The 15,325-nt window shown below is 49.2% G+C and overlaps 1 protein-coding gene across 4 annotated transcripts in view; it reads left to right on the top strand.

Moving 5' to 3' along the window:
* Positions 1 to 15,325, top strand: part of CFAP77 (cilia and flagella associated protein 77) — a 152,981-nt gene that overhangs the window by 926 nt on the left and 136,730 nt on the right. The window lies entirely within an intron of this gene.

The raw sequence follows: 15,325 nt of genomic DNA, 5'->3' as shown, positions 1-15,325 counted from the left end.
GAGTTCGCCTCCCCTTTGATCGCAAGCCCGCTCGCGTTAGTCAAGTTTCCAGGCTAGTGATAACCCAACGCCGTGGCATCCACGCGCCTTCCCGGGATGAGGGCGCCAGGAAAGTCAAGTTGAAGTTTGGCGCTAGGAAAGCAGGTCATGCAATTTTACCTTGCGCCACTGGAGGGCAGTGTGCCTTTAAAAATGCGCGCAGCTCCCCAGACGCTGGAGGTGGAAGGCGCAGGTAATAACCGTGGATTCAATAGCAATTATTTATCTGAACGCCAGGAGCTGCTCAGAGCTCAGAGGTTTTGGTTGTTGTTTGTTTGTTTGTTTTGGGTACAGGGAACCTAGGCTATCTTAACATCGTAGTAAGATGAGCTGAGTTAATTGGCTCCTTTGAAAACCTTGACTTTCTCCTCTTGCCTTCTTCAAACTATTGTTATGTTCCTGGGCCAGCAGCTGGGAGAAGCTGGCTTGTTTCACTGGGCACTCTTCCATCTAATATGCTCCCCTTTTTTGGCCACTCAAAGTGGAGCAAAGTTCTTCACCTATTTCTAGGTGAGAATAGCCATTCTCAGAGGACAGGTGCCTCCCACAGATGGGATCAAGATCAGACATTCTGGGATCAAGAGGACATCAACATCCCTGCCTCTGATCATTGCTTTTACTCAAGCAGTTACTGATGGGCCAACACCTTCCTACTTCAGTACAAAATGGACAGACAACACAATGGAGTTATTCTCCATGGCGAATGAATAGTGTGTGATACCCATCCCAAGCTACCATATAGACATAAAGACACATATACAATATAGGTAGATGTGTAGATATACAGGTGGCGCTGTGCTGAAGAGTCCGCCTGCCAACGCAGGTAGATGCAGGAAACACAGGTGCAGTCCCTGGATTGGGAAGATCCCCTGGAGGAGGGCGTGGTGGTCTACTCCAGTATTCTTGCCTGGAGAATTTCATGGGCAGAAGAGACTGGCAGGCTACAGTCCACAGGGTCACAGAGTCGGACACGACTGAAATGACTTAGCATGCACACACATACATATTATACACGTATGTTTTGCATATGTATGCGCACATGTATGTACAATATACATGTGTGTGTATATTGTGTCATACATACATGTGTATGTATATAACGAGCTTCCCAGGTGGCTCAGTGACAGAGAATCCACCTGCCAAGCAGGAGACAAAGGTTCCCTCCCTAGGAATGAAGGAAGATCCCCTGGAGAAGGAAATGGCAGCCCACTCCAGTATTCTTGCCTGGGATATCCCATGGACAGAGGAGCCTGGCAGGCTACAGTCCATGGGATTGCAAAAAAGTCAGACACAGCTTAGCAACTAAACAACAGCAACAAACATGTATAATATACGTCTATAGGTAAAAATTCCTGTGCCTTTTCCCTTTTGCTTGTACTGCGTATCAAGAAAGACAGCATTTGGCCTCTGGATGGCGCTAGCTGCACAGCTTCCAGACATTCAGTCCTATTTCCTGAAGCTGAACTTTGGGTTGGAAAATGTACAGGAGTCACTGGCCTACGTGTGGGGGTTCTGTCTTCAGGGCCTGAGACACAGAGCCAGCAGGGACGGGGCTTGAGCGGCAGGGGGCGTCCTGGTGACTGTGCCCAGCTTGTCTCGTTGGGGCAGCTGGACTTCTTTCTTTCCTCCCTCCAGTTTTTTTTTTTTTAAACGTCATTTTTTTTAATTTTATATTTTATTTTTTTAACTTTACAATATTGTATTGGTTTTGCCATATATCAACATGAATCCGCCACCGGTATACACGTGTTCCCCATCCTGAACCCTCCTCCCTCCTCCCTCCTCGTACCATCCCACTGGGTCGTCCCAGTGCACCAGCCCCAAGCATCCAGTTTCGTGCATCGAACCTGGACTGGCAACTCGTTTCATATATGCTCCCTCCAGTTTTTTATGGGCCCTAAGGTACTGACAGAGGGTGAGATGGCTGGATGGCATCACCGACTCTATGGACATGAGTATGAGTAAACTCCGGGAGTTGGTTATGGACAGGGAGGCCTTGCGTGCTGCAGTCCATGGAGTCGCAGAGTTGGACACGACTGAGCTACTGAACTGAACTGAACTGAACTGAAGGTACTTTCAGTAGCAGTTAAGATTATGTCCACATTTCAATACTGACCTCTGCTGCCAGATTTTCTACCAAAACCTGACCTAAGTAAAAGTTGCAGAAACACCGAGCCTGAGGCGCAGCCTTGACTGTTGCCTTCTCCAGACCTCTCCTGCCCTGGGCATGCTGGGGCTGTGTGGCAGGCTCTTTGTGCCAGGTTCTGGCGGGACTCAGGGCAGAAGTGACGTTCACTGGCTCCCAGGGCAGCTCTCCTCTTACCACTTCAAACTCCAAACAGCTTCCTCTATTTTAAAGAAAATTTAAATTATGAAAAAACTTGGGGAGGGAGGGTTTCAGTTCTCAAGGAAAGGAGAACATTGAAAGTGTCCAAGATGGCGGAGCCTTTAAAAACAAAATCTTTTCAAAAATAATATATTGCTGAACTTTCTGTTGAGGCATGGCTTGTGGATTTCTTCACTGTGGCATGTCAGTTTCACGAACCCAGATTTTCAGGCCCTCCTTTCTGTGCACTTTCTCAGTGTGCAGCAGAGGCGGGAGTACCCTCTGCCCGGGGTGTCTGCGGGAGGATGGTTGGAACTGAGATATATTTGGGTTTTGTCTCACTGTGAACCTGAAGGCTGTTGTCTATACTGGGAGAATGTAACACCATAGCTATAGTCATTTACTCCCCCGAAACTGGGGGTGTTGTTGCTCAGATTGTTTTCTCCAGTGAATAGGATCAGGGCTTTTTTTCATTTAAAATGCAGCACACTGCCTTGAACAAACACAACAGTGCTGTTTCACACCCATGGAATTTCCTGGGACGTACGCATATCAGTTATTCAAGAATGTGTCTGCAAGATGCCACCGTAAGCAAGTGAAAAGTGAAAACCTCAGACATCCAAGCAGATATTTTATCAGCAAATGCTCAGCAACCGTTTGCCTCATTTAAAACCAAGCCAACCGGCTATTGAGTGGGGCTGGTTGAATCAACCCCATGTTTTCATGTGGCCCCCAAGAAGAAGTAAATATTTTCCACTAGAAAGGGCTCCTATTCTATTGTATAAAGTGACGTGAGCCAGTTTTCCTTCAAATGTGATTCTCTGGGAAGAATAAAATTAAATAGAGAAAGAAGCCAGCTTCTCCCTGCTCGATTCTCATTCCGCCAGAACTCTGTGACTCAACATAGGATCCTGCTCCAATAGCCTTCAAGCCTCCTTCACAGAACCTGTCAGGGTTCACCCTTCCTGCCAGCCGAACTCAGCTGATAGCCTGTCAATACAATTATGGGGAGAGACTGTTTGGTTTGCTTCGCTGACAGCCTTGAATCTTCTGTCGCCCTGGAGAGGCAGGCGAGGTATAGGGGTGGAATTTATTGAATTGAGCATCCTTAGAGAGTGCAAATGATCACGGCACCCGATTTTTTCATAATTTATCACCGACTTTGTTTTTCTGTGGGGGTTTATGTCACAAATAAGAAGTGCATGCGTTTGTAAGATAGAGTTACAGAATCACATCATTTGGGGGCTGGAAGGAGGCTTACAGCCATCTAGTCCAATTCTTTTTTTTTTTTTGAGGATCTTAAGGCTCAGAGGAGGGAAGAGACTTGCCCAAGGCGCTACCCTGACCTGCTCACCAAAATGGGGTGAGACTTACATCACCTAGCCTCCAGTCCCGTGCTCTTTTTGGCCACAATACATGATTAGCTAATGAGTGACGACCCGGATTGGTTATGTACCTATACAGCAGGTAGTCAAAAGATGTTCACCAATGAGTCTGATTCCATTACTGTTTCACACAACATGCCTTTCAGAGTGAACTCTACTAATTTCTTGGGATTTGTTCAGAGTCAAGAAATATTTACTGAATGTCCATGAAGTACTCAGCACCATGCTAAGCTCTGTTGAGGGCATAGAGGCAAATTCAGGGCTCAGCTTTTGCCTGCAAGGAGTTAATTATTCAGCTACAGGGATGGAATATATATATTTATGCACTTATTGTTGTTGCTGTTTAGTCGCTGAGTCACGTCCAACTCTCTTGCAACCCCATGCATTCCATAGGTGGCTCGCCAGGCACCTCTGTCCACATATATATGTGTATTTCATATGTATGGCATATATACGTGTGTGTGTGTTGTATATATGTGTATGTGTATATATGTGTATACACCCTTCCTGCCAGCCGAACTCAGCTGATATTCTGTCAATACAATTATGGGGAGAGACTGTTTGGTTTGCTCCGCTGACAGCCTTGAATCTTCTGTCGCTCTGGAGAGGCAGGCGAGATCTGTTTGGTTTGCTTCGTATATGTGTATATACGTGTGTAACACATGTATATTTGTGTGTGTGCACAGATAATAATGAGACAGGCAATGTCATAGGTCACCCCTTGTAAGTTTCAAGTTTCTGCACTACCTGGATGGGTTCAGATTTGGGAGGAGGAAACCCTGAGCAGGACTTAAGAGGCTTTATAGAGGAAAAGTTCTGAAACTGGACCTTGAAGGGCGAAAAGGTAGATTCTGGTCCTGGGGTGGGGGTGGAGACTAGGAGAAACCAAGCCTTCCAGGGCTGTTTGATTCCACCCTCCTCAGATCCTGAGTGTTCGCAGATTTCCACCCCAACCCCAACAGAGTTCTAGTTCCTCAGCCTTGGCACCAGCGCTGGGATCGTAGTTATCGTCATCACGAGGAAGCATTTATTTAGAGCCAGTGTGTTCAAACTGGGTGCTTGACGAAATTAGGCAACCACACTAGGAACGTAACATCTCTAATAAGTGTTGATGCTGGTGAACGTCAACACGTAGGTAGAGACAGATGCAAAGAGGATGGCAGACCCACAGTCGGGGGAACACCCCAGTGCAGGTCAGGGTCTTTTTCATGATCGAGTAAAGCGTGACAGTGTTACATTCCACTTCTGCACTGAAGACAATGTGCCTCTGATTGTTCAGATGCTTTTACATTCAATTTACAGAGTAACTGGGGAAAATACAGCATGAGGAAGGGGACTGAAATTCCACCACCATCCTAATGACAGTCTCAGCCAGCTGGTGGGAAGCTTTTATTTTTCCAGGGAAAGCTGTGGGCTCATTCATCCCTGGAACTCTTTCTCTCTCGGTCCTTTTTTTCTTTTCTCTTCCTCCTTTTTTTTCCCCCTCTTCTTTTAAATCAAAACTTCTGGCTTCCTGGCACCCAGGCACATCTTTGGTGATCAGGGTGAGCGAGCAGGGGCTGTAAGCAGTGCCCGGTCCTATGGCTGTTTCAGAAAGCAGACTTGCTCTCTCTCAGGCTTTTTACCATCATGGTAGGGGGCGCAGGTTAGGGCGGAGGCAGCTCTGCTTGAGACCTGCCTTCCTCTTTGTCCCTCTAAAGAAGGAGCCTTTAGCTCTCAAACCTCAGGAATTTGGGTTCCCCAGGATGAACCCAGCCCCTTTCTAAACTCTCAGATTGCTGGCAGTAAGGCTGTTCCTCTAGGAAGAATTCTGAGTCCTGTATGGACAAGTCAGCAGTCGTTTCCACCACCTTCCAGAACCTTCCAGGCTCACGTGCTGCTCACTTGTAGAATTTAGGCCATTTTTCCTGTATTTGAAAGACAGAGTTTTCTCGATTTAGGACTGGCCCTGTGGAGATTTCAAGCCCGTATTTCCTATTGCAGTGGTTCTTAAGTTGGTCATCTGTTTCCAGTGGCATGCGTTCTCATAAAGTGTCTCACTCAAACCGCTTGTTAAGAAAATGCACCTTATAAAAACCCCAAAACGCACCTTTAACTGTTTAAAAAGTATAATGGGAAGGCAACTCAATTAAACGTGTTCTATATGGAGACCCTAACTTGTTAGGTATGATTTGAGTTGATTTTGTGTTTGTGCTGGCCCTGCAGTAAATAAATCACAGACTGAGGGGGTTGGAAGCAAGCTCAGACCTCGATGGGCTTCTGAGGCTGGGCGATTCCGTTCCTTGAGGCCAGTGTGCAGAGCCATCGTCCGGCCCTGGGGACCCGGCTCTGTGAAACCCTAGGTTCCTCTGCTGGGCCGTCAGTCCAGGACCCTCTGGCTGGCTGGGCAAAAACAAGCCAAGGCACAGTCACAATCGTACTGCATTTTGGCGGGTTTTAGCAGATATTGTGAGTGTTGTGTGCTTCTTGCCTGACTTGTATTAAATATTTGTAAAGAAAAAAAAGATGCAAGCATTTGTTGACTGTTGGTAACAATTCAACTTTAGATGAAATTGCCACTTGACTCCTTTCAACCCAGAATTTGTGTGAACAAGGACTGTGAAAACAATTCCAGGCTACAGCTTGTGTTTTCATATGATCACAAGAGATACAGCTGTAAGTTGGCTGCTCAGGCAGGTATAAAACTGCAGCCACCACACTGGAGAGGAAGGCGGTGTGGATGGCACGCTAGAGCCAGGCAGATCCCAGGGCGGGTTCTGTCTCAGCCGCTTTCTTGCTGTGCCATGTGTGAGGTTACTTACCTTTGAGCCTCAGTTTCCTCTCTGTAAAATGGGCTGTTACAGTTAGCATCAGCTGTGGGGGAGTCATGAGGATTCGATGAGATGACTCATTAGAAAAGACCCTGATGCTGGGAAAGACTGAGGGCAGGAGGAGAAGGGGGCGATGGTAGGATGGCATGGTCGGCTCAGTGGACGTGAGTTTGGGCAAACTCTGGGAGATAGTGAAGGATAGGGAAGCCTGCCATGCTGCAGTTCATGGGGTTGCAAAGAGCTGGACATAATTTAGTGACTGAACAACAACAAATGAGATGACACGGCTGTGCCAGGCTCAGGAGGGCACTGAATAAGGGGGCACTTTGGTTATTTTCCATCATCCTGCTTCCAACACTTAAGTTCCTCAAAACAACCTTGTTCTCATTAATTGACCTTCAGTAAATGTCCTCAGTGTGAACTTATGAATGTATCATGAAACAGATCCACTCAGGGGCTTACTCTTTTCCCCCTTTGTGCTCTTTTTTGGAAAATACCATTGCCCACCATATCAGATGTTTCCTAAAGCCGTGTATCCTGGAACAGATGGGTGCGCCCTGGCTAAGGGTGAAGATAATTCTACTTCTAACTCTCTTGAGGGTTCTTGGACAAATGGCTTAATGTCTGAGCCTGTTTCCTCATTTGTAAAGTATGAGTTGGAGAAGACTCTTGAGAGTCCCTTGGACTGCAAGGAGATCCAACCAGTCCATTCTGAAGGAGATCAGCCCTGGGATTTCTTTGGAGGGAATGATGCTGAAGCTGAAACTCCAGTACTTTGGCCACCTCATGCAAAGAGTTGACTCACTGGAAAAGACTCTGATGCTGGGAGGGATTGGGGGCAGGAGGAGAAGGGGACGACAGAGGATGAGATGGCTGGATGGCATCACCGACTCGATGGACGTGAGTTTGAGCGAACTTAGGAGTTGGAGATGGACAGGGGAGGCCTGGCGTGCTTCGATTCATGGGGTTGCAAAGAGTTGGACACGACTGAGCGACTGAACTGAACTGAACTGAAAGTATGAGTGCCAGTACTTACCTTGTTTACTTCTCAAGGATGTAAGGAAGACAGATTTGAATGAGACACTATCTTACAGAAGAGATTATGGCACTCTAGAAGCAGACCAGTGGTTCTCAACCTCGAGGCGCAGTCTGGCTCCCTAAAGAACATCCAGCCATGTCAGAAGAATGCTTTTGGTTATCAGAACTGGAAAGGGCACTGCTAGTGGCTAGGAGCCAGGGGTGCCGTCCAACAATGCACAGGACGCCCGCCCCCACCACCCTAAGAAAGAAATCATCTCCCCAGGTACCAATAGTGCTGAGGCAGGGTTTCTCTAAAACCCTGAACCAGAAAACATCAACATGTGGAGGATTCATTATTAGTTCATCTGTGGTCCAGGGTCTCTTGAAAATTTAACACAAAGAAGATAGAAATGCAATGCTTTAGTTTAATTTCTTCTGTCCCCAAACTCCATTCATTGTTATGGCCATTTAATTTCTTTTAATTTTTAAAAACTTTTATTTATTGGCCGTGTTGCACATCTTGCAAGATCTTAGCTCCCGGACCATGAGGACCATCGGACCTTTTATGGCCATTTAAAATCCCTTGCCTTTTTTTTTTAATTTAAAGTTTGTTTTTTTTTTTGAAACTTTGGACCATTTTTAAAGTCTTTACGGAATTTATTACAATGTGGTTTCTGTTTTATGCTTTGGTTTCTTGGCCATGAGGCATGTGGGATCTTAGCTCTCTGACCAAGGATTGAACCTACACGCCCTGCATTGGAAGGCAACATCCCAGCCACTAGACCACCAGGGAAGTCTCTCAAATCCCCCTCTTTGGCTCCATCTCCTTTCCCTTCGTTACACGTTCCATTTGCTTGCTGGTTTCCGTCAGGGCTTGTCTATCTCCAGCCTCACCCATGTTGGAGTGAAAAAAAAAAAAGCATCTACAGCCATCCGCAGAGCGTGGCCCAGTAATTCATCAGCTAAACTGGTTAGCGTGGGGCTGGTTTGTCTAGCGGCCACTGGCCGCCGCGCACAGGCTCTGTCTCCCTGGCGCGTCAACTGCCACGGGCTTGTGTCGGTTGCGTTTTTCTCAGCATGGACTCATTTAAGATTTAAAATGGAATGGATTTGGTTCATCAGAAATTAAACTCCTGGTGGACCGGAGCTGCAGCCCAGCCCATACACTCTTGTTGTGGCACTAACTACAACATTTCAGGCGAGCAGGTCAATGTGCTTTATAAAGAAAACAGCTGTATTTTTCCACCCAACAGTTTAAAGGCCCATCAGGGTTTGGTCAAGAAACTGACTGACGTGGGTCAGTGAGCAGAAAGGTCAACATGAAGGGCACACGGGGGGAGAACAGCTAACCAAGAGCATTGTAGAAAACACATAATGAGCCAAGAAAAGGGATTTTTTTGATCTTTTATATGAACCAAACAATACATATTGGCGGGGAGTGGGTGGGGGGTGGTGGGGAGGCCAATGAAGCCAGAAGCGAACAAGATGAATTTCTTTGTGTGGATCAAAACCTTTTGTGTTTGTCCAGAGGAATGAAAGTGGAGAATCAGAAGCGCTTTGATTTCGAGGTAAAACATTCGTGAGAGGCCACGTCACTGCCAGGTGGCTGGCCCTTTGGAACCAATGGCGCAACGTCCAAGCTCTCTCGCCACATCAGAGAAAAAGCCCCAGCTAGCTAGCCAAAGCTCAGAGGCTGCCCCTCTCACAAAGATGCGGGCACCCTGAAAGTCACGAAGAGGGGCAATCTTATGGCCGGAGCGTTGCAGTTAAGGGAGTTGGAAAATTTGCTGGCAGCTTTTTGGGTCAGTCTTGCTGGACTCTAGTCAGTTTGGCCATATTGCTGCCTAAAATGCCATCTTAATGGTCCCGTTTAGGAGCTGCATTCCTGTATCCCCATGGTCTCCCACAGATCTTTAAGAACAGAGACACTGACTTTAAAACATTCGTCTTGGTGTGTGTTTGAAGCTGTCAGTGAACCCATCTGTCAATGAGCAAATATTTATTGCACACCTATAATGCACAAGGCACAAGTGGAAACAGGAGAGGTTTAAGAATTCGTTTCTAAGGAGTTTATGGTCCGGTCGGGGAGAACCAGACTCGGTGCATTAAAACGACTCCCAAAAGTCATTAGAGGTGGAAGGAGGGGCGCTGAGAGGTGTATCTGAGGGTGAAAGTAGAGCAGTATTGGAGCACCCAGGGCAGCTCAGAGAGCCTGTGCACCTGGGCTGGGGCTGCGGGGTGGGTTGGATGCCAGTGGCTGGACAGGAGAGGAGGGGGCGCCTAGGGAGGAGCTGGCCCGAGCAAGGGTCTGAAATGGACAAGAGAAGGTGCAGCCTTCACTCACTGCTTGAATTAACAGAATTAACTGCTTGTGTAGCAGACACAGAGCTAAGCACCAAGGATACGGGGGTCGGGGGAGGGGTATAAACCAATCTGGTTATGGGCCTTGCTGTCACAGAGCTTACACTCTCATAGAGAGAAACAGGCATTAAAATAAACAGCAAAGCCTGGCTGGGCTTCCCAGGTGGCTCAGTGGTAAAGAATCTGCCTACCATTGCAGGAGATGCAGGTTCGATCCCTGGCTTGGGAAGATCCCCTGGAGGAAGAAATGGCAACCCACTCCAGCATTCTTGTTTGGAGAATCCCATGGACAGAAGAGCCTGGTGGGCTACAGTCCACGGGGTCGCAAAGAGTTGGACATGACTGAGTGACTGAGCAAGCACTCGGTGATGGCTGTCTGTCTGGATGGATTTGTGTTTAGCGCCTGAGGGCAGCTGTGCCTGGATGGAGGGGTGTGAGGGAAGGTCTCCCAGAATGGATGACTTGAGCTGAATCTTGACACCAAGATGAGCCAGGAGAGATAAGATGGGGGCAGAGGTAGAGAAAGGTAGGGATTGTGTGGCCTGCAGCTTATGCAATTCGGGGATCTCTTTTTAAGTAACAGGGTACAGGGACTTCCCTGGTGGTGCAGTGGTTAGGGCTCAGTGCTTTCACAGCAGGAATCCAGTTTCAGTCTGTGGTCTGAGAACTAAGATCCTGCAACTTGCATGGTGAGGCCAAAAAAAAAAAAAAAAAAATTAAGAATTGAAAAAGAAATAGTATAAAACTAAAAATGATGTTGGAAATGAGATCCAAGGCCCTGGAAGGGGCCACGTGCAAAGAAGGGCCCTGAAGATGAAGCTTCGTTAGTTTCAGGGTGAATCAACTTTGGACTGAGAGAAACTTTCTGGGAAAAAGGATGGTGTTTTCATGGGGAGGGGGAAGGGGGAAAAATGCACTGAATTGTCAGACTTGAGCATCCTCAGTTCCTCCTCAGGCTATGTGTCATCCATCCATCCATCCACCCATCCATCCATCTATCCAGCCATCCATCCATCCACCAATCCATCCATCCATCCACCCATCCATCCATCCATCCACCTACCCATCCATCCATCCACCCATCCATCCATCTATTCACCCATCCATCCATCTACCCATCCACCCATCCACCCATCCACCCATCCATCCACCCATCCACTCATCCATCCATCCACCCATCCATCCATCTATCCGCCCATCCATCCATCTACCCATCCGTCCATCCACCCATCCATCCATCCATCCATCCATCCACCCATCCACTCATCCACCCATCCATCTACCCATTCATCCATCCACTCATCCATCCATCCACCCATCCACCCATCCATCCACCCATTCATCCATCCACCTATCCATCCACCCATCCATCTATCCATCCATCCACCCATCCACCCATCCACCCATCCATCCATCTAACCATCCATCCATCCATCCATCTACCCATCCATCCATCCATCCACCATCCATCCATCCATCCATCCACCCATCCATCCATCCACTCATCCACCCATCCACCCATCCATCCATCCATCCACCCATCCATCCATCCATCCACCCAACCATCCATCCATCCATCCATCCACCCATCCATCCATCTGCTCATCCATCCATCATCCATCCACCCATCCATCCATCCATCCACCCAACCATCCATCCATCCACCCACCCATCCATCCACCCATCCACCCATCCATCCATCCACATACCCATCCATCCATCCACCCATCCATCCATCCACCCATCCATCCATCCATCATCCATCCACCCATCCACCCACCCATCCATCCATCCATCCACCCATCCATCATCCATCCACCCATTCACCCACCCATCCATCTATCCATCCACCCATCCACCCATCCATCCATCCACCCATTTATCCATCCACCCATCCATTCATCCATCCACCCATCCATCCATCCACCCATCCATCCATCCACCCATCCACCCATCCATCCTCCATCCACCCATTCATCCATCCATCCACCCATCCACCCATCCACCCATCTATCCATCCATCCACCCATCCATCCATTCATCCATCCATCCATCCATCCACCCATCCACCCATCCATCCACTCATCATCCATCCATCATCCATCCATCCATCCATCCATCCATCTATCCATCCATCCATTCATTCAGTACTACACACTTCCTCTGGACCAGACACTCCAGGCTGCAGAACTAGTCATGAGCTCTTAGTTTCCTGCACACTCTTGTTGACTCAGAGACCTTGGGCAAGTCCCTGGAATGTCCTGAAGCCTTGGTTTCTGCACACCTGAATGGCTTTCTCCCTGAGAACCGTCTGGAGCCTACCTTTCATTTGCTCATTCGACACTTTGCAAAATATTTATCAAGGGGCTGTTGGGTGCCAGGCAGCCTGCTGGGCCTGGAGGGACCTCTGTGGACAGGAGAGCCTGAGTTCCTGTTTGGAGGCAGCACAAAGCCCTGGTGAAGACAGTGTATGCGTGTGTGCTAAGTCGCTTCAGTCGTGTCTGACTCTGCGACCCTATGGACTGTAGCCCACCAAGCTTCTCTGTCCATGGGATTCTCCAGGCAAGAATACTGGAGTGGGTTGCCATGCCCTCCTCCAGGGAATCTTCCCGACCCAGGGATGGAACCCTCATCTCTTAGGTCTCCTGCACTTGGCAAGCTTCTGTACCACTAGCGCCACCTGGGAAGCCCCTGGTGAAGGCAGACAACAGGGCAACTCCCTCTTCCCTAGGGATAAGCACCGTGGAGGTGGTTGCAGTGTCAGGAGGCTAAAGTCCAAGCCCAGGGATGTGACATCTCATCCCAACCTGGAATGAGTGGAGTGGTCAGTTACTGGGTGCTGGCCGGAGTGTGTATGTGTTTGTGTTTGGGTGGGTGGTCGGTGAAGACTGTTTCAGACAAAATAAGTGGTTTCATGCCTCCAGGGCAAGGAGAAACTTGGAACTCAGGAAGCTTCAGGGAAGCAAAAGCTGAGAGGAGGCTGGGTGGGGAGTGAGGCCAGATAAAGTGGGGCTCCCGGTTGGATCTGAGAGCTGCAGGGGCCAAAGCAAGTAGGATAAACAAGACTGAGAACAGAGGGTGAGACACAAATCCAGACATCAACAGTAGGTCTAAGTGCCAGCCTCCCCCCACGCCCACCCCCGGTGCTACTGGGGACAGAGGGACCCATGCCTGGCTGCAGGATGCTGCTGGTGGACTGGAGGAATTGTCACGAGCCCTTCTCTGCTGGGACAGACGTGGTCATTGCAGCCTGGGACCCTACCAGGCTGCATGTTTGGAGCACCGTGGGTGGGATGAGCAACACGATGGTTTAGGGTTAGTGCCTGCAGTTTGTTTACTTTTTGCAAGTTAAACAAGCCCCCTAGTCTGTCATTCTCTGCATTTTCCCCACATCATTTGAGGGAGCCTGTTGGGGCGATTCTGAGGGATCCCTTAGGACTGAATGCCGGGTTTCATGTCTGCCTCCAAAACCTTTATAAACTGTCACTTAAGACTTTGCTCTCTTTGTAGGCACCCAGTGGGCATAAATCTGGAGGTTTAAGTGAGTCTTTCAGAAACTCCCCTTCTAAAAGGAAAGTGTCTGGTGTTTCTGAAACCTCCATCTTTCCTTTGGCAGTAGCGTGGTCCTCTGGCGGCAGATCCTCCCAGGATCGCCTGGCAGGATGCTCGCGGGCCTGACTTCTCCTGGAGAGGGAATGTGTGCGGAGGTGGAGGCCTGGAGTCTGGGTTTCCAGAAAGTTCCTGGCTGGTGACCCGTTTGGCCAGCTGATGCTCTCCTGAGGCAGCTGACAGCAGTTGTACTTCGTGGAGCCCACTGTGTACCAGGCAGTCTCTGCTGGTCCTTCTTAGGCATCACCTCCCTAAAATCTTGGCCACAATTCTAAAAATGTGGGATTACCACCGTTCCCATTTTACAGATGGGAAAGCTGAGTCTCAGAGTGGTTTCACAAGTTGCCCACAGTCATCCAGCACGTGGGTGGAGGTGCCAGGTTTTGAGAGGTCTGGGACTCTGTAGCCTGAGGTTCCAGCCACTGGACTAATCAAAAGAACTTGGTGACATCCACAGCCCTCATTGTTAAATACCTGCTAAGTGCCAGACTTTTGAGTCTATGATCTCAGCTCGATCTATGAGAGATAAAAATCTAATCCATCTACATCTGTGTGTGCGTGCGTGCTAAGTCGCTTCAGTCATGTCCAACTCTTTGTGGCCCTATGGACCATAGCCCATCAGCCTCCTCTGTCCATGGGATTCTCTAGACAAGAATACTGGACCGGGTTTCCATACCCTCCTCCAGGAGATCTTCCCAACTCGGGGCTAAACTCGCCTTTCTTGCATCTCCTGCATCGGCAGGTGGGGTCTTTACCTCTAGTGCCACCTGGGAAGCCCCATCTACGCCTACACCTGTCTAAAAGGTCAACGTCATCCACAGGTGTGTTTTCTGTTCTCAAGGAGCTTATAGTGTACTTGGGCACATTTGCCACACCAGACGCGTGCGCGCGCACACACACACACACACACACACATGCTCCCTAGAAGTTGCTGCACTTCTAAGGCTGAAACCTATAAGGCCAATGTGACTCAGACCTACAAGACAGACAAAACAGGTAAAAGGAGGCCCCGTGGCCTGGAGTGGTCCAGAAAAGCCTGTTGGAGCTTCTGGATGACCAAGCAGGACTCAGGGGACTGAGAGGAGAAAGCTGAGCATTTTAGATGTGGAAGATGACCAGACAGGGTGAGAAGCTGGATGCCACGGGCTTGGGTGTGTTTGGAGGGAAAGTCTGGAGGGGGTGTGATAGGAAGAAGGCAAGGAGGGACCGATGCTGGGTGGCTTAAGGTAAAGCCCGCCCTTTCAGCGTGGCAACCCACTCCAGTATTCTTGCCAGGAAAATCCCACGGACAGAGCACGCTGGTGGGCTACAGTCCGTGAGGGTCGCGCAACAGTCGGACGCGACTGAGCACGCATGTGCACACATATGGTCTCAAGAAGAGACAAGACGTAAAGAGAACAGGAGCATGGACACTTGGTTTCCCACGGGCGCCTGGAGTTTATGTTATTCTAAACATGTGCATCTGCGGGCCAGGGAGCCAGGAGCTCTGGGGGTGGGGGCTGGGGCTCACCAGAATGGCCCCCCCTTTCAACGGGCAGGCCTCCCCTCCTCCTCTCCCACCCACCACCGTCCCCTCCCCGCCCCCCTAATCAGAGAGAGCAAATTGTCATCAGATTAGCGCCAGCAAAGAAAAGCACAGCCCTGCTCACCCCCGCAGTTCGTTAGCATTTAGATAGACTGGGACAGGGTCCCACACAATGGGCATCAAAGCCCGGCTCGGGCGGGCGGCAGGGCGGATTAATTCCTTTAACCAACAGGCCCGAGCTGGCCCTCAC

The sequence above is a fragment of the Bos grunniens genome, chromosome 11, assembly GCF_055505025.1.
Source record: "Bos grunniens cultivar Pamir isolate PY7600 chromosome 11, Bosgru_T2T1.0, whole genome shotgun sequence".
In the NCBI taxonomy this organism is placed as follows: domain Eukaryota; kingdom Metazoa; phylum Chordata; class Mammalia; order Artiodactyla; family Bovidae; genus Bos; species Bos grunniens.
This window is presented reverse-complemented; position numbering and strand designations above follow the sequence as displayed.